This window comes from Cherax quadricarinatus, chromosome 4 (genome assembly GCF_038502225.1).
Source record: "Cherax quadricarinatus isolate ZL_2023a chromosome 4, ASM3850222v1, whole genome shotgun sequence".
NCBI classification, from domain to species: Eukaryota; Metazoa; Arthropoda; class Malacostraca; order Decapoda; family Parastacidae; genus Cherax; species Cherax quadricarinatus.
Genome location: NC_091295.1, coordinates 47561837 through 47582650, shown reverse-complemented (window position 1 = coordinate 47582650; position 20814 = coordinate 47561837). Strand labels below are relative to the sequence as shown.

The following is a 20814-nucleotide window of genomic DNA, read 5'->3' as shown; positions in this document are numbered from 1 at the left end:
GGAATCCACTGAAACTCAACTATAATCCCTTTCTTAATTTGTGTATATTTGTGCTTGGGCTCATACACAATTATGATACATTAGTTTCTTAGACTATTTAGTGAAAATGAGTCCCAGGGGCAAGACACATGGAAGTAGAGATAGAGGAAGGGAATGGATTTAACTTTGCCTAGGTAGACTAATGATTCAAGATAAGACTAACGGGTCAGATGCTGTGTGGAGACAAACGACTTTCCTGTGAATTGTAGCATCCAGAATCGTTTTAAAGAGGGATTAGATTAGACTTATATGAAGGGCTAAACCCATGTGGGTTATTCAGCACATGGAATAGTGAAGGCTCGATCCGCTAAGCGAATAAGAAAATGGAGGAAGAAACCCTCCTTAATGGGGGAGTAGTGCTATAAGATCCTCCTCTAAACAAGGTATTAGAGGAGAATCTTCTTCAGATGTTAGAGCTCTACATAAGGAGGGGCGAAATTGTAATAGAGAATGAGGGACTGACCACCTCAAAACTGCGTCATCGAGTGTAATGGACTGATTACTTAGTCTTCACATCTCTACTGCTGCTGCCTCTGTGTTCGACTGAAAAAGCCAAACAGTGTTGGCGAAACGTTTCGGAAAAAAAGATACCCAAATCTTGCAAATGTCTTTTTTCTTTTATAGAAAAAAAAAAAAAAAAAAAAAAAAGTTGATAAATTTTAAGCCCAAATAAATCTCTATTTTTTGGGTCCATTTTTGGAAACTACAAAAATCTGAAGCTTCCAGAGGATAAAAATCCAAAGCAGTTGCAATGGCTTATTTTATATTGAATAAAAATTTACGCTTCAGATAAATTTCCAAAGTTAGATCTGTAAATTATTGTTAATGTGTTGAAGGGGAAAAAATCAGTAGTTTCTTTACAATGATTTAGTCTTATGTGAGGACCAGCTGAGTGGCAGACCTGCACACTGATGTTGTTATGTGAGGACCAGCTGAGTGACAGACCTGCACACTGATGTTGTTATGTGAGGACCAGCTGAGTGACAGACCTGCACACTGATGTTGTTATGTGAGGACCAGCTGAGTGACAGACCTGCACACTGATGTTGTTATGTGAGGACCAGCTGAGTGACAGACCTGCACACTGATGTTGTTATGTGAGGACCAGCTGAGTGGCAGACCTGCACACTGATGTTGTTATGTGAGGACCAGCTGAGTGACAGACCTGCACACTGATGTTGTTATGTGAGGACCAGCTGAGTGGCAGACCTGCACACTGATGTTGTTATGTGAGGACCAGCTGAGTGGCAGACCTGCACACTGATGTTGTTATGTGAGGACCAGCTGAGTGGCAGACCTGCACACTGATGTTGTTATGTGAGGACCAGCTGAGTGACAGACCTGCACACTGATGTTGTTATGTGAGGACCAGCTGAGTGACAGACCTGCACACTGATGTTATGTGAGGACCAGCTGAGTGGCAGACCTGCACACTGATGTTGTTATGTGAGGACCAGCTGAGTGGCAGACCTGCACACTGATGTTGTTATGTGAGGACCAGCTGAGTGGCAGACCTGCACACTGATGTTGTTATGTGAGGACCAGCTGAGTGACAGACCTGCACACTGATGTTGTTATGTGAGGACCAGCTGAGTGACAGACCTGCACACTGATGTTATGTGAGGACCAGCTGAGTGGCAGACCTGCACACTGATGTTGTTATGTGAGGACCAGCTGAGTGGCAGACCTGCACACTGATGTTGTTATGTGAGGACCAGCTGAGTGGCAGACCTGCACACTGATGTTATTATTATTATTATTACTATTATTATTATTATTGCTGTTATTATTGTTACTGTTATTACTATTTTTATTGTTATTACTATTATTACTATTATTACTATTATTATTACTATTATTATTACTATTATTACTATTATTATTACTATTATTATTACTATTATTACTATTATTATTATTACTATTATTATTACTATTATTACTATTATTATTATTGTTACTATTATTGCTATTATTATTATTGTTACTGTTATTACTATTATTATTGCTATTATTACTATTATTATTACTATTATTACTATTATTATTATTACTATAATTACTATTATTATTATTATTATTATTATTATTACTATTATTACTATTATTATTACTATTACTATTATTACTATTACTATTATTATTACTATTTTTACTATCATTATTACTATTACTATTATCATTACTATGATTATTATTATTATTATTACTATTATTACTGTTATAATCATAACCATGCGCTAAACTCACAAGGGTCCAGAGATTCGACCCCCGGACCTAAGTGGTGAGAGACGCGACTCCCACCACTGGGCTACGGCTGCAGTGAAGAATGCGCTGGTTCGAGTCTTGACCGATTCTGAGAGAATGTTTGTAAATATTCTGCATCACCATTTTGAGTCTGGGATAGGGTGTATGTAGGTTCAAATTAAAATAAAAAGTTAATATTGGGTTTCTCTGTTAATTCAGACATCAATGTTTGAATTACCAGGTGTTGCTTGACAGTCGTCAGGTGCTGCTTGACAGTCGTCAGATGTTGCTTGACAGTCGTCAGATGTTGCTTGACAGTCGTCAGGTGTTGCTTGACAATCGTCAGGTGTTGCTTGACAGTAGTCAGGTGTTGCTTGACAGTCACCAGGTGTTGCTTGACAGTCGTCAGGTGTTGCTTGACAGTCGTCAGGTGTTGCTTGACAGTAGTCAGGCGTTGCTTGACAGTCACCAGGTGTTGCTTGACAGCAGTCAGGTGTTGCTTGACAGCAGTCAGGTGTTGCTTGACAGTAGTCAGGTGTTGCTTGACAGTCGTCAGGTGTTGCTTGACAGTAGTCAGGTGTTTCTTGACAGTCACCAGGCATTTCTTGACAGTCACCAGGTATTGCTTGACAGTCACCAGGTGTTGCTTGACAGTCACCAGGTGTTGCTTGACAGTCGTCAGGTGTTGCTTGATAGCCGCCAGGTGTTGATTGTAGCTATTTCGTTGTTCGAGAAAGGCCGGTGTGGGCGGTGTATTTGCGGTATGGGTGGGTGAGACAAGGTGTGGGCGGGGTAGGGGCAGTGTGGGCGGGGTTGGGGCAGTGTGGGCGGGGTAGGGGAGGGCAGGTCGCTGGGCTAGCGGGCGGTGGTGGTGAGAGAAGAGTTCAGCCAGTCAGTAGTGGTCGAGGCAGCAGGGTGGATGTTGGTTGTTGTGTGATGGTGTCATCTGTGAGTGCCTCTCTCTGCCCCTGACACTATCACCCACCACCATTCGACCCCTACCCTCTGTCGTGTCGAGTAAATATCCTCCCCTCTACCTCGTGGCGATATACTGTATATATATCTAAAAAAAAAAATAGTTGAATCTCGTATTTAGAGAGATGCTAAAGTCGTACAGCTGTAGTGATAGAGTGTGTGGGGGGACTTTAGCTCCCCCCTGTATTTTGCTAATGTGTGAAGGGGGGTGTAGCGTGTGACGCCGTCACGGAAAACCCACAGGCTTTGTATGTTCCGCTAGGTGAAAACCTGTGACGCGGAGGCTGGCGTTATGTAGGCTGGCTGGTGGTAACTGCAGGTCAGCCCAGCCACCTGCCACAGCCTCCACACTGCCACCTCCGGCAACTACTCACTTCTAACAAGGGGCCTGGCTTGTCTCTCCCTCTGCTCCTCGCCTGGTGAGTTTGCTGCTACAACCCTGTTGGCTGCCGTCAGGTGTGTGTCGTCAAGGCCAGCTGGTGCTATGGTACTTAATACAGAGGTTCGTCAGCTCAGTGGACCGCACTAAATTAACCTGGTGTTGAAATTTGCAACGTTCTTGATTAAGCAAATAGCAACTGCCGAGGCTACGACTCCTCCCGGGCAGCAGGAGCCACAGGTGTCCTACAGAGGGAACTAAAGAGGCCCCTATCAGGAGGAATTATCAAAAGTAGCAACCGCTGGAGTGTAGAAAATCCTGGGGAGTGGAGTCCGGGGCGGAGAAAGTGAGCGGCCTGTCAGGTGGTGCTTCCAACACTAACTTCTCATCCACTCGTATGTTATATCTCCAGAGGGAGGGGCAGTGCCCCGCCCTCTGCCCTCAAGGAGAGGAAATCTCACCTGTGGCCTTTAACCCATTTCCACCCCTCTCAAGCTACGTTTATATGGAGACATGCGAACACGATTAAAAAGTTGCATATTTCATCCTCTCTCTCCCCTTTCCCCAAATTTACCCTTGGACAATGGAAAATACTTCCCCCTTTTCCTGGGTAGGGTTAGTGATGCTGGGGTAGCAGAGTTAGCCTGCCAGAATTCACAGATTTCCCATCACACTCTCTAGCAGAGGATAATAAAAACGCAATATGCAGTTTATGGCCTTTTATTGAGAAGCCTTTTTTGTCCATCAGGAATAAAGTACTTGGTGGACGAACCTTTGCTCAAAGTGCCATAAACAACATATTGCGTCACATTAACACTGCCGGTATATAATGTTACTGATAGACCCTCCTTAGCAAAGATGTCATCTCGTTGTTTAATCTTGTTTCTGGGCCTAGACTCGTCTAGTGGCTGCCTTGACCCACAAGGTAATGAGTACGACTACATATACCTCGCTTCAGGGGAGCTGCAATCAATGTTCGCAGTTCGCAAGGAACCCGCACTTGAGAGGATACGTATAACGACGTTTCTTCCTCCCTGGGCCACTGTCAAGTTTGTTGGTGACTTGACTGATCCACGACGTACACAAACGTCGTCAAAAGTTTTCCAAGTGCGACTTATTTGTGAATTGTTCCACCTACGGTATTGTAAATTTTAGTCTTATTGAACTCCATGTTTCATGTTGTACACATGTCAGGGACATAAATGAATATAATGACCATGGGTGTGTCGGTATATAATGCCCAGTTACCATGGGTGTGTCGGTATATAATGCCCAGTTACCATGGGTGTGTCGGTATATAATGCCCAGTTACCATGGGTGTGTCGATATATAATGCCCAGTTACGATGGATGCGTCGGTATATAATGCCCAGTTACCATGGGTGTGTCGGTATGTAATGCTTAGTTACCTTGGGCGTTGCTGTATATAATGCCCAGTTACCATGGGTGAGGCGGTACATAATGCCAAGTTACCATGGGCGTTGCTGTATATAATGCCCAGTAAGTCTTCACGTTAGCCTCACAGATACAAAAATCTCTGCAGCGGCAGCACCTTGAAGAAACATTCGCCTAAAAAATAAACGTCAGAGTTCAGATTCTCGTTTCTGAAATAGCGGCCATCACCTCTGTCCCAAATATGTGCTGCAGATGTAAAAAAATATCCCCCGCTTTCTCACATCTGTAGGTTAGGTAAGATTGGTCAGGAAACAGGACAAGTGTTTTCTGACGCCGGTCTTAGTCATATGATGACCCGCCACTGCAGCTTTTGGTCATTTGACCGAGGCCTTCCACTGGCTTACCCCTCAACCCCTTTAAAAATTAATTTGATTTTGACAGGAAAGCGAGTGGTGTATGGGGAATTAGAGGAATGGGAAGCAACAGGGAGGATGGGAATTAGGAGGGATGGGGAACCTGAAGGAAGATTGGATATTAGCTGAAGTGATGACTCACTCCTGTAGGAAGGTTGGGTGATCTTGAACTGATGTTTTGGGACTGTATCAATAATCTTTCCCTCCGGGTACCTCGAGATTAGGGTAAAGGAGATTATCCTTACCTGGAGGGTGTTCCGGGGGCCGTTCCATGTTCCTTGGAGACACTGTAGATAAAGATTTCACTAAGGTAGTCTCATAGTCCACCTGAAGATATTAGATGGAAGAGCGGAGTCCCTCAAGGTGACAGTAGGAACCGCGGGTGACTGTCGATGTGACGCGGTAAATTTAACATTACGTATAGTGACTCGAGGCTCACAACCGAAGGACCTGGGTTTGATCAAGGGGAAAGTAGAATCTATCAGCATATTTCCTTCACCATATTACCCATTTTTACATAACATTAAGTAGGTACCTGAATGTTAGCATCTTGCAAAAGAGGACCATACGATCCCAATATTGATATAAGACACACTGGCTTTTTGGGGGTTATCCCGGGTTACTAACCATTCCGGTTATTAATCCGTATAAAAATCAATTTTAAGAGAACATTGTGGGGTGTACTCTCCTATTTATACTCGCCTATATGTGGTTGCAGGGGTCGATTCACAGCTCCAGGCCCCGCCTCATTGTTGGTCGCTGCTAGGTCTACACACTCCCTATTCCATGAGTTTTATCATGTGTGTGTGTGTGTGTGTGTGTGTGTGTGTGTGTGTGTGTGTGTGTGTGTGTGTGTGTGTGTTTCGCAGTTCTGTTAAAGATAATTTTATATATTTTTAGATAAGTCTTAATAAAAATACCAAAATACTAGGAAGTAGGTATACGTAAAATTGCTGAGAGAATACGCGAAATTAATATTAGGACTGGAATTACTGCCTAATCAAAATAATGTTTTCTTTAAAAGAATATCTAGTAAACCCAAGATATAGGACAAGTGAATTGAAATTGATCCAAATAACAGTCACACACAAAAATATTTGCATTACAAGAACTGTTATCCAAGAAAACATTTCCACAGCATCCTGGCAGATAACATCTGGTACCACCACATCCACCTACTCTCCTACCATATTAATCACACAAAATCCTCGTCTTCGACAAATCTCTAAATCAAATAATCTGGCGCGCGCACACACACACACACACACACACACACACACACACACACACACACACACACACGACCTGCGGACAAAAATTTGACAGACCGTCTACGCTGATGGTTCCCTTAACACTGACAGTGGGACGGCTGGAAGTTCTGTTATCGTAACCCAGCCTGATGATACTATCATACACAGGTATATTAAAATTAATAACCCAGTTTCTACCTTATATACTGGACTGTTTGCCATACTTGTTACTCTCAATTTTTTGGAAATTGAAGACCACATAATTTCATTGTATTCGGCTCCCTATCTTCGTTACTTGCCTAGTAGTTCTAAGTGCAGCATGAGTTTGCATGAAGCCAGACACATGTACATAAACAGAAAATTGGATTGGCTAATTTGTTGTGGCTTCTATCTGACGTAAGCTTCCCAAAGCTTGATAAAGTCGATGAGTTGGCTGAACCAGCAGTAAATAAATGTCAAAAATAAGTTTGCTTTCCAAACAGAAGTTAAAAACGAAGGAAAGTTAAGAGAGTATTAGCAGATGAGTTGGGAGAGAATAGGTCAGCATAGAAACCAATTGATCCAAACCACGGTACGGATGGGGGTTGAACCCACGGCGAGTGAGTCCTAAAACTCGTAGGTTCATACACCTTGTAATGAAATGTGTCAGGTACCGTATTTTCCAGCATATAAGGCGCACCTTTTTCCCCATAAAGTCTTGGAAAATCCGCCTGCGACTTATATGCTCAAGATGAGCGTCAAGGGTAGGCTTTGAGTCACACTTTAGCGTAACTCAGTTACTGATAATTACTGATTTAACTTTATGATAATTCTGTTGTGCGCCTTATATGCTGACAAATACAGAAAACAGTGTCTACAGACGAAATAACATCAATACACAATAACGAGTAATCTCTGCTAGACTAAGTTTAGCTAGGCTATAAATACAGCCTATGGAAAACCTACGACATAAAATGTGAAGAACGTCCAAACATCGAGCCATTTAGAGAAACGTCGAAATAAACCCAAGATATCCGAAATCTAAATATCGTATCCACATTTTGCACCGGATAGATCAACTATTTTGACGAGTGTCTTCTAAATAACCAATGTAGTGGTAATGAGATACTTGAATTTTCTTGAGTGGTTTCTATATATTGTGAATATTAGAAGAGTATACAATACCGACAGGTTGGTAATACACATGTGCAACAGTTGGGTATCTTTATTCCGAAACGTTTCGCCTACACAGTAGGCTTCTTCAGTCGAATACAGAAGAGTTGGCAGAAACAGTAGAGATTTGAAGACTATGTAATCAGCCATCACCCTTGAAGATGTAGTCTTTAAGGGTGATGGACTCGACTGAAACGTTCAGGCATAAAGATGCCTTACTGTTGTATTGTGAAGATTAGCTGTGTGTATTAACTGTAATGTATGAAATGACTGTAATATCTTCATGTAACCCTGCTCATTAAGGTCTGCCAGAGACTCGTAGCGACCTCTGCAACCCTGTTATTTTTGCGCTACCTCTCACAGGATGCGCTGCAGGTGCGCAAGAAACTAACCGCTCAGGCGGTATCACGTACAAGTTCTTTTAATGTGAAAGGGTGTTGAGGCTTCATTTCTGATGCTGACGCTATTTAACTCCATCATTGGTATTCCAGGCTATGCTATAGCACTTCCGTGGCTTCCAACCTCCAGTCAGGGTCATCTATCGTGTACCTGCCTTGGTAAAGGCAATCACCTTCCACACTTAACTCATCTCGGTACTTTTCCCTCTAGGCAAATTATTCCCCTGGCGGTGCGTTGTGGAACGTTCTAAATGCGCCTTTGTATAGGTTACGTTAAGTAAAGTTTGTCAGGAAACAGGACAGGTGTTTCCTGACGCGGGTTTTAGTCATATGATCACCCGCAGCTGGAGCTCTTGGTCATCTGATTGAGACCTTACCAGTCCACCACTTTAGAAATTATAGTTATGATTATAACCATTAGCTCCTTGTGTACTTTGCTGGTATTGTCTTTGTCAGGGGAAAAAATCACCAGACACAGATCTTAAACGCGTCCTGAAGTGATTGCATTCTGTGCCTTTTTCCATTAGCTGTCTGTATTTACATAAGTTCATATCCAGACTGGTTGGGACCACAGGGGACGCAGTAAGCTAAGTTATACGTGTCACGTGCCTGGTAGATGATAGTTGGGTTAGGTAGTGGCAGCCGGGTCTGTCACACAAGATCGGAGCCACATCACCTAATGCAAGACACGTATAGGGGAACATTAGTAACTCTGATTTATACAGTCGAAACACACACGCATGGGAAGGATGATTCTGGTCACCTGATGGAGTGACCACCAAACACGCGAGTATCTGGTCAACTGATGATACGAGCAATGAACACAGTTTTGGTCAACTGAGTGAAAGATAGATAACAGAGGACTTGAAAATCCACACCGACGCTGTCTACTAAGATTAACTATTTACTTCCAAGACATGTTATAAACATCTATAATCTAAAAAAATTATAGAAGACAAAGAACCCAGGTAAATAAGATGAGCCAAAAAGCCAGAAAGGAATATGCATGGATAAGGAGGGAGGCCCAGCGACAATACGAGAATGACATAGCATCGAAAGCCAAATCTGACTCAGGAAGGTGGGTTCAGCGCTGAGTTATAATAACCCAGGAAGATGCAGCATAAATCCGCTGACGCTCAAAAGGTGTGGATTACATCATGGAATTCACAAGTAAACGTTTGTGCGTCTTAAACACTTCACGTAAGTAATAGGGATTACAATATTATCCAGACCGGGTCGCAGGGGCGCTGATCCACTCAATTATTAACAGAAAACATGCTAAAAGAAAGTGTTGCAGATGTTGAATTTTAAATTTATTATTTTTGTGTCCGAGTAAAGATATATGTAATAAAATTGGACGATCTGCCTAAAACATTACTTTTCACCTACGGGTTTTAGATAAAATCGGGGCTCAGCTTTCGCAGTTTGTAGGCATCAAACGAGGTGTGTGTGTGTGTGTGTGTGTGTGTGTGTGTGTGTGTGTGTGTGTGTGTGTGTGTGTGTGTGTGTGTGTCTGTGTCTGTCTGTGTCTGTGTGTGTGTGTGTGTGTCTATCAGAATCCAACCCACGTATGGAGTGGTATAGCTCCCTAAGTGACACCTTAGACCACTGTGTGTGTCTCTGTGTGTGTTTGAGATGTATGTATACATGTTTGTGTGTGTGCGCAGGAACATGAAAACAAATGCCACAGGATCTCAGAAATCAGGTTGGAATACATTTCTGAACCTGCTTCAGCCATGAGCTTCACACAGTCGTCAGATCTTTCCAACAAACTAGTTTACACTCAGACCAAGCTATTAATCTCCGCTGACCCTTTGCCAAACCTAAGCGCTTAACTAGTTTTCTCTGTCACAGCTTCATTCTAGTTTGTTCCATGCAAGTCAAATTCATCAAACAAGTTTGATGAATAGATCCACTCGTTTGCTCTCCTTACAAAACTATCCTTTGATTCCTTTCAAAACTCCTCTCTCTCTCTCTCTCTCTCTCTCTCTCTCTCTCTCTTTCTCTCACACACAAAATTCGCATTTCTTCCAAACCTGCTTTATTCTATATTTTATTAATGATTCTTGAGTAGCTAATTTGTGCACCCACAACTCATCGTCTGATCTGTTTATTGCGGAGCCGCAGCTCATCTTGTGAGAAACTGATTTTATTGTGCTCTTCCAACTCATCCTATAAGCTGCAGTCTATGCACCCAAAGCTCAGTGTGTGAGCCGTAATTTGTAGACTTTTCAGCTCATCTTGTGACCTGTAGTTGAGAAAGACTTTCAGTGGGTTTTTATTAGTCCTTATTAGGCGTACATGGTTCAACAGAAGCATTGGCGAGGACTCGAGTCCTGGAGGTCATGTTATATATTCAATGACAGCCGTTTATTAAGAGCTGATTTGAATTTATGAAATATTTATATCTTCTGATGTACAGATAAGCCATTTCGCAGATGACAATGATGCCATTTGCAGCATCCATTCTGCTGGCTGTCCATTTCTTTCCTGACTGGATTTTGCCGAGCAAGTTTGTTTCTAGGCTTCTTTGAACATTGAACATCTAAAAAATTATTTATTTCTTCTGCTTTTTTGAATAGTTCATTAGTTAATTTCTTAGGGGTAAAGCCAATTGAATCTTGTAGAAGAATGGTTCAGAGAACCAACAAGTTGATAAATTATACAGATGTGCAACACTTGGGTATCTAATTTATCCTTGGGTATCTAATTTATCCTTGGGTATCTAATTTATCCTTGGGTATCTAATTTATCCTTGGGTATCTAATTTAATTTGGGTGTCTAATTTATCCTCATTAAAGATACCCAAGTAATACACATGTCTAAATTATCAATTGAATCTTATAGGTTTTCATTATTTAATGTAATGGAAAATATGCATAGAATTTTTGATTTCCGACACTAACAAAAGGATGTGTTATTTGGTTAATTGTCTCGACACAGCTAATTTGTTTTTGTAATAGATATGGCGTCCCAGTGTCACCCTTATTTCTTACGTCATGAGCAAAGGTATATACAGAGAGGGGTGTGTATCTCTGTGTATATATGCAGAGAGTTCAACCCCCTATTTTACATATTACATTATTGGCTGGAGTGCAGGTTACAAGCAGACTTAATATCAGCAACCGCTGGCTTACCATTGCTGGGTGTCAGCAACTGCTGGCTTACCATTGCTGGGTGTCAGCAACCACTGGCTTACCAGTACTGGGTGTCAGCAACCACTGGCTTACCAGTACTGGGTGTCAGCAACCACTGGCTTACCAGTACTGGATGTCAGCAACCACTGGCTTACCAGTACTGGGTGTCAGCCACCACTGGTTTGCCGGTACAAGGCATCATCAATATTTAAAAACAATATTAATAATATAACATGCGCCTCATATCTGATGCTGCAAGAGGCCTTCTGCATCCTCCGCTACAGCAGATCACGAGTTCTTGCGATAAACCAAACATTTACATTACTCATCCAGGCAGGCCTCTTTGCAAATCGGTCAGAAGCCAGTCTTGGTTACTTGCTCCTCCTGACTGGAAAGAAATATTTTAGAATTGGCACTTATACAACAGGATAAATCTTCATTATATAATAATAGTTTCGGTATGTTCAAACTCGATTCCTTTATAATTGAAGACACTCTGTATAATCTGAAGCCGGGAGTGGTTGGAATGACCGTCTCAGATGATGTTTATTCGTCAAAAGAACAAAAAAAAAATGTTTCCCGACGTGTAGGGACACGGCAAGATGTATTTAGTAAGGACACGTGAAGGTGATGTAGCCGATGGTACTATAATTGACCCATAGCGGCAGTGGACTCTGGTTTACCCGGGCTGGACTTGGTGGTCAGATAATCTCCCGGAAGGAGATTGAAATATACAGATCAATCAATCTTCTGAGTTTCTGTCTCCAAGTGGGTTTTTATATAGTGTTCATTACACTCAGTTCATAATAATTCATGTTAAGTGCTAAACCCATGTGATTTATTCGGCGAAAGACGTGGTGCAGGCTCGATTCTCCGTCTGCTAATCGCCAGAAAGACGCCCTTCCTATTTGTACTCGTCAGAAGATAAGCTGTATTTACCTTCCTTACACTTATTTTCCGAGACTGTTGTAGAGAGATTGCAATAAATAAGGATTTTTCAAGTATACATTAGCGGTAAGTTATGCAGATTTAACCCTGGATAGGCCAAACAGAAATCAGTGGGACAATTTTTACTGGTGTCTTCAAGGTTTTAATGGAATTCTGCAGTCACTGGAAACCTGAAGCAATGCACATTGGTTCGTCTAGACTCTTTTGCTTACGGGTGGAGGACGAAGGAGATTTATCTTGTAATCTATAGGCAGTCTGGTGAGAGAAGCTTGGACCCTGAGGAGCAAGGCTGGAGGAGGAGCAAGGCTGGAGGAGGAGCAAGGCTAGAGGAGAAGCAAGGCTGGAGGAGGAGCAAGGCTGAAGGAGGAGCAAGGCTGGAGGAGGAGCAAGGCTGGAGGAGGAGCAAGGCTGGAGGAGGAGCAAGGTTAGAGGAGGAGCATGGCTGAAGGAGGAGCAAGGCTGGAGGAGGGGCAAGGCTGGAGGAGGGGCAAGGCTGGAGGAGGAGCAAGGTTAGAGAAGGAGGCGCAAGGCTGGAGGCTGGGAAGATGTTATCTGAAGAGCAAGACAGAAGGATGGAAAAAAAGGAATCTGTAGCCGTTGTGGTATCCTGGGTGTGTACGTTCTCTCTTTTCGTCCATTATTTACCAGGTGACGGTATAATTAAGTCTTGGTATATACTCTCTCGTACGCACACACACGACAGCCTTCATTATCTCTTGAAAAATCTCTCATCTACACTCTCCTTAAGAAAATCTATCATTCTTCTGGTACTTCCTAGATCACCATTCTCCTGGAACACGTCTACGCATAATTTCCACATATTTCCAGGTATCTCCACCGGTCGTCTAGTTTACGTACCAGCTACGTTTTCTTTTTCTGTAGGTGAATTAAATTTCCACGGGTTTTGTTAAGAATATCAGAGTTTTCACGTAAATTTTGCCAACTTGTTCCGTTCAACTATTTTTGATAATTTAGTAAATGTGTTAAACAAGCGTATCAATAGCTACGAGGGGCATCGCCCCCACTATTCGGTCGTATTCTAGCTATCAAAATTCAAAAAAGAAACTATTTTGGACTATGTAGCTATTAAGAAACACTGGAAAATAGCGTGTACTGAATGAGGAGAAGTTTGTATGACATGATTGCTATCTTACATGAACACGAGACAGTAAGATTTACCTGTCGTCTTACATGATCATGAGACAGTAAGATTTACCTACCGTCTTACATGATCATGAGACAGTAAGATTTACCTTCTATCTTACATGATCATGAGACGGTAAGATTTACCTGCCATCTTACATGATCATGAGACGGTAAGATTTACCTGCCATCTTACATGATCATGAGACAGTAAGATTTACCTACCGTCTTACATGATCATGAGACAGTAAGATTTACCTGCCATCTTACATGATCATGAGACAGTAAGATTTACCTTCTATCTTACATGATCATGAGACGGTAAGATTTACCTGCCATCTTACATGATCATGAGACAGTAAGATTTACCTTCTATCTTACATGATCATGAGACGGTAAGATTTACCTGCCATCTTACATGATCATGAGACAGTAAGATTTACCTTCTATCTTACATGATCATGAGACGGTAAGATTTACCTGCCATCTTACATGATCATGAGACACTAAGATTTACCTGCCATCTTACATGAACATGAGACAGTAAGATTTACCTGCCATCTTACATGAACATGAGACAGTAAGATTTACCTGCCGTCTTACATGATCATGAGACGGTAAGATTTACCTGCCATCTTACATGAACATGAGACAGTAAGATTTACCTGCCGTCTTACATGATCATGAGACGGTAAGATTTACCTGCCATCTTACATGATCATGAGACAGTAAGATTTACCTGCCGTCTTACATGATCATGAGACAGTAAGATTTACCTGCCATCTTACATGATCATGAGACAGTAAGATTTACCTTCTATCTTACATGATCATGAGACGGTAAGATTTACCTGCCATCTTACATGATCATGAGACAGTAAGATTTACCTTCTATCTTACATGATCATGAGACGGTAAGATTTACCTGCCATCTTACATGATCATGAGACACTAAGATTTACCTGCCATCTTACATGAACATGAGACAGTAAGATTTACCTGCCATCTTACATGAACATGAGACAGTAAGATTTACCTGCCGTCTTACATGATCATGAGACAGTAAGATTTACCTGCCGTCTTACATGATCATGAGACGGTAAGATTTACCTGCCATCTTACATGATCATGAGACAGTAAGATTTACCTGCCGTCTTACATGATCATGAGACAGTAAGATTTACCTGCCATCTTACATGATCATGAGACAGTAAGATTTACCTGCCGTCTTACATGATCATGAGACGGTAAGATTTACCTGCCATCTTACATGAACATGAGACAGTAAGATTTACCTGCCGTCTTACATGATCATGAGACGGTAAGATTTACCTGCCATCTTACATGATCATGAGACAGTAAGATTTACCTGCCGTCTTACATGATCATGAGACAGTAAGATTTACCTGCCATCTTACATGATCATGAGACAGTAAGATTTACCTGCCGTCTTACATGATCATGAGACAGTAAGATTTACCTGCCGTCTTACATGATCATGAGACGGTAAGATTTACCTGCCATCTTACATGAACATGAGACAGTAAGATTTACCTGCCGTCTTACATGATCATGAGATGGTAAGATTTACCTGCCATCTTACATGATCATGAGACAGTAAGATTTACCTGCCGTCTTACATGATCATGAGACAGTAAGATTTACCTGCCATCTTACATGATCATGAGACAGTAAGATTTACCTGCCGTCTTACATGATCATGAGACAGTAAGATTTACCTGCCATCTTACATGATCATGAGACAGCAACGACCAGCATTCCTTCCAACAAGCTTCCGTTTCTCACTCGTGTAGAAAATACTGGTTGGGTTTGTTTATTGACCATTCTAAGTCAATCGCATAAGTTGGTTGATTAATGGAGTTTAAGGCTTATAAACTGCTCAAAAGGGTCTTTTAGGCTGCATGACACCTGGGGTAAGGGTCGGCCTAGGAAAGGTTAGGAGGAGGGAGTAAAAGAGGTTTTGTGTGCAAGGGGCTTAGACTTCCAGCAAGCATGCGTGAGCGTGTTAGACAGGAGCGGGTGAAGACGAGTGGATTTTAAAACTTGGCGTGCTGTTGGAGTATGAGTAAGGTAACATTTAAGAAGGAAATCGGGGAAACCGACAGGCCGGACTCGAGTCCTGGAGGTGGTATTGATAAGTTGGTTTTATAACTGTAGTGTAGGTACGCCTCTGGCAAGACAGTGATGGAGTAAATGTTTTTTTTCTTTACCGGGTCACCCTGCCTGGGTGGGAAACGGCCAATATGTTAGTAAAATATAAAAATATTAGGGAGTAAAGTTGACTCTGAGTAAATATACACACTGCATACACACACTATATATATATATACAAGGATATACCAGGAGGCAAGATTCCGCTTTTTTTTTAGTTTATCCTAACAAGTGAGGCACAGACTAGCATCCACTAGGAACCTGCTTACTGCTAGGTGAACCTGGGTACCTACTGCTAGGTGAGCCTGGGTACCTACTGCTAGGTGAGCCTGGGTACCTTCTTACTGCTAGGTGAACCTGGGTGCTTACTGTTAGGTCAACCTGGCACCTACTTACTGCTAGGTGAACCTGGGTACCTTCTTACTGCTAGGTGAACCTAGGTACTTACTGCTAGGTGAACCTGGGTACCTACTTACTGCTAGGTGAACCTGGGTACCTACTTACTGCTAGGTGAACCTGGGTACCTACTTACTGCTAGGTGAACCTGGGTACCTACTTACTGCTAGGTGAACCTGGGTACCTACTTACTGCTAGGTGAACCTGGGTACCTACTTACTGCTAGGTGAACCTGGGTACCTACTTACTGCTAGGTGAACCTGGGTACCTACTTATATAAAGGACTTGTTTGGTAGCTGTAGAGCGGGTAGTTAAATGATATACTTCTTCGGAGGCTTCTTAGTTTATTGTTAAGTAGTGGTGGGTTACACAGGCTTGTGTGTTTGTGCCCATGGCCCGGGCAGGGCCATGCCCACGAGAGAGAGCTGGGAGGCCTTGTGTCTTGATGCCAGGCCGCTGTGTGAGTGAGAGTGAGGCAAGTCTGGGCATACTGAAGTGGCAAGGCCTATAGATGGCAGCACCTGAGTGGCGCGAAATATGAACTAAGCTGGCAGACGGCATGGGCTGTCTGTGCAGACAGTACAGGCTGTCTACATACGCTCGGCCACCTATCGCGCGTCGTCCCGACGCGACAATACTGGTAGTAAAAGAAACTCGGTCTCTCTCTCGTAGGAACAGGGCACAGAACACAAAATAAAAACATATATATACATATGGACATGGAAAAAAAACTTCCTACAGGGAGGGAAGAAAAAAACATGTGGGGTGTGCTAAACATCGTGGTCAAAGGCAGTGAGCATCGAAGTGTATCACTGCACGCCTTCCTGCGTCTGGACAGATACTGCAACACGGGAGACATCGCTGCGGCTGAGCTGTGACGTAACAGGGTACGGTCTCCTCTGGAACGGTGAAGCAGACATCGTAGGAGTCGCTGCAGGTTTTCACTCAACCTGGGGCACGACATGCTGGTGCCCTCGAGTGAGGCGTCGACAAAACTCGGCAACTGGGCAGGACTTCTGGCAAGCGACTCAGGAGGACACTTCTCGACTGGTACTGTCGCTGGGCTATCACTGCCGGCGAGCGTGGAGCGAGTTGTGGAGCGAGTCGTGGCAGAGACGACTGGGCGAAACATCTGGGAGTCGTAACATCATACACCAGACTGCAGTGAGAGAGCTAGCAGTCAAAGTGACATCATCTTTGTGCAAGCTGCTCACTGAAGCTTGTGACACGAGGCTGACACAGCGCCTGCCGACAGGCCTGGCTGCGGCTTGACGAGTATCATCTCTCGACAGTGGAGTTATAGCAGAGGGTAGTCTAAGCGTCCCCAGACTTGTTTCTCTACATATAACTGCACTCTGAAGGTCTGGAGGTGAAGTGAAACAAATCTCGATGGGAATCGTAGCAGGTACGATTCTACAGAACATCACGAGCGACGAGCATAAAAGCTTTCTGTACAAGGGGGCTCATACGCTCAGGGCTGAGAAATCAGCTGTCAAACACTGGTCAGGCGGGTGACTTAGTGGTACAACTCAAGGGTCTGACCACAGACCTCACTGGACACACGGAAAACTTACAAACACACCGCTGTACATACGGTACAACATGGCTTAACTAGCAAATGATGCTTCTCTGTGCACAAAACTGACACTAAGACATACTAAAATGTGAGAACACTGACTGAGAGGAATTAATTAACACACGACATATATCTTCTCTCAATCTTCTCGACAAGACTGAAATAATTACTAGAACACTCGATGTGACATCATGTGATGTCAGGCGTGATGTCGCAAGGTGACGTCAGCAGCAGTGACGTCAACAGACATCTCGAGGTGACGTCAGGCAGACATCGTGAGGTGACGTCAGTAGACATCGTGACGTCATGAAGTCGGGCAGCATCGTGGGTGGCGTCGATGTGATGCGGGCAGCAGACCACAGCATGAGGCCTTGGGACATCTGGTAACTCACGTGGCTTTGTAGGTCTACGTGACATCGGCCACACCCACGTGACGTCGTAATCCACGTAGCTTCGAGTGGCCTCGGGCACTCGGATACACAGCACTGGCAATGAATTCATACGAAAAACAGCAGAAAACACAGCAGAGGGAGTGGGCAGTGGTGAGTGGTGTATGGTAGGCTGGTGGCGAGGAGCGTGCGTGAGTGTATGGCAGGGCGAGCATCTAGCCATTCCTCCTCCTCCTCCTCCACCCACAAACACGTGGAGAAGCTCACACTGGACACAGAAATCACCACAAAACTCACCTCTGGCTTGCTGAAACAGCTGTGCTGAGCTGAACAACAACAGCAACATACAAGTGACGCTGAACACGTGACTTGAGAAACAGCGTGGGGTCACTGGGACGCTGTAGCGTGGGGTCACTGTGACGCCACTCACATTTCTCGGAGAATTTCGATAAATTTCGGCTGGATCCTGCTTGTACCTGTGTCTGGATGCTCAAACGTGCAGACACGACATCAGGATAACTCGTTGAGAGACGGATGCTTCTTGTGTAGGGTGATGAAGTGAAGATGACTTCATACCTCTTCCTCCTCCTCTCCAGGCAAACACAACTGCTGCGTCCCACCGCCTCCGAAGAGACTGGGGAGGAGAGGAGAGGAAGTGGCTGTTCCTCACCTTGCCCATGCTCGCCCTCTCTCACTCTTGGACCGTCCGACTTGACGTACACTAGTACTTCCCCTCCACGGACTGGCTTGCAGTCACTTCCTCACACTGCCCGTTGTGTACTCACTCCTACCCGATTAAAGCCAATCTAGTCCACGGCCGTATCATTGCTACCTACGCTACCTTCATCGGCACTAAACCGCTGTTCAGCAGCAAGAACAGCAATAACAGTGGTGGCAGCGGAGTCAGCGGCATTGTGAGCCTCTTCAGGGTGGAGGGGATCGGTCGACGCCAGTCAACATCATCCGTCGTCATCCAACGCACCTGCTAGCCTAAAGAGTTATCTGTTACTCCCAGCGTCTTGACGGGACCCGAGATAGATCTTCGTCATAGATTTTTCCCACAAAATCTGGACATAGGCATCACGGCGTCACCTCCAGCCTTAGCAGTCACGTGTTCACCTCATCACCCTCTCTACAGCCCCTCAACACTCTCCAGCACCATTCTCCTGCCTCCTACAGCGTCCCACCCTACATTATCCCACCGCTGCCACCAATATAAAGGACTTGTTTGGTAGCTGTAGAGCGGGTAGTTAAATGATATACTTCTTCGGAGGCTTCTTAGTTTATTGTTAAGTAGTGGTGGGTTACACAGGCTTGTGTGTTTGTGCCCATGGCCCGGGCAGGGCCATGCCCACGAGAGAGAGCTGGGAGGCCTTGTGTCTTGATGCCAGGCCGCTGTGTGAGTGAGAGTGAGGCAAGTCTGGGCATACTGAAGTGGCAAGGCCTATAGATGGCAGCACCTGAGTGGCGCGAAATATGAACTAAGCTGGCAGACGGCATGGGCTGTCTGTGCAGACAGTACAGGCTGTCTACACTTACTGCTAGGTGAACCTGGGTACCTACTTACTGCTAGGTGAACCTGGGTACCTACTTACTGCTAGGTGAACCTGGGTACCTACTTACTGCTAGGTGAACCTGGGTACCTACTTACTGCTAGGTGAACCTGGGTACCTACTTACTGCTAGGTGAACCTGGGTACCTACTTACTGCTAGGTGAACCTGGGTACCTACTTACTGCTAGGTGAACCTGGGTACCTACTTACTGCTAAGTGAACCTGGGTCGCAGGTGTGCAGACACTTGCTCGTAAATCACGCCTTACCTGAGAGTCAAATCTGGAACTTCACTTCGCACCTTTACTGTTCTCGTTCGTTTGCGTCATCTCTAGCGTCGCTGATTTACATAATTCATATTTATATGATAATTATTTGTGTAACTAATCAATATAATTTGCATAAAAATTATTAGGGATTAAAAAGTATATTTTTCCAGGTGTTGATTATACGTTATTTACATAATAATTTGCTTGTTAATTATTAATATCCAGTTAATTAGGGGTTAATTATATACGTGGCAATTATTTTCCTCTTGATTATTTACGCATCGAAGGAATTTTGAAAGTAGTAATAATAACAGCAATTTTATTATTGAAGTGCTTAACCCGGTGGGGTCAGACAGAACCTGAGGAATGGAAAATAATCATGTTTGATCTAAGGGACAGAGGAGAGTTGCACCAGTTCCTTGGATCACGAGCTCGCACGCTATCGAGGGAGCTGTGTTAAGAAACTCACGCTTCCTCAGCTCTAATATTCTCATATATATATATATATATATATATATATATATATATATATATATATATATATATATATATATATATATATATATATATGTATATAGCAATGAAATCACGAAACAAGTGATTCTAAATCATTTACCAAACTACGGCAGGCCAGGACTCTACCTACGAACCTTATACCGCCTCCAGAGACAGCACAATGTACGCATCACCTTACCACTTGAGCCAGCGATCTCGTGATCCGAGGACACTCGTGGCAGTGGTATCTCGAGGATTAATTTCAGCCTCCTTCTGTTTGAATATACACCTCAACAAGCAGTCTGTATAGCAATGAAATCACGAAACAAGCCCTGGCCTGCCGCAGTTTGGTAAATTATTTAAAATCACTTGTTTCGTGATTTAATTGCTATATAGACTGCTTGTTGAGGTGGGTATTCAAACAGAAGGAAGCTGAAATTAATCTTCGAGATACCACTGCCACGAGTGCCCTCGGATCACGAGAAAAACATG

At 43.6% G+C, this 20814-nt stretch overlaps 1 protein-coding gene across 4 annotated transcripts in view; it reads left to right on the top strand.

Annotated features, from left to right (window-relative positions):
• Positions 1-3176: 3176 nt before the first annotated feature.
• LOC128695364 (monocarboxylate transporter 12) overlaps positions 3177-20814 on the top strand; it is a 406948-nt gene continuing 389310 nt past the window's right edge. For 2 of the 4 annotated variants that reach the window (XM_070096450.1, XM_070096439.1), the window contains exon 1: positions 3182-3303. The gene's annotated coding sequence lies outside the window, so the exon portion shown is untranslated. Of the gene's footprint in view, positions 3340-20814 lie in introns of all 4 variants that reach the window. The other 2 variants (XM_070096444.1, XM_070096448.1) reach the window with 2 other exon arrangements.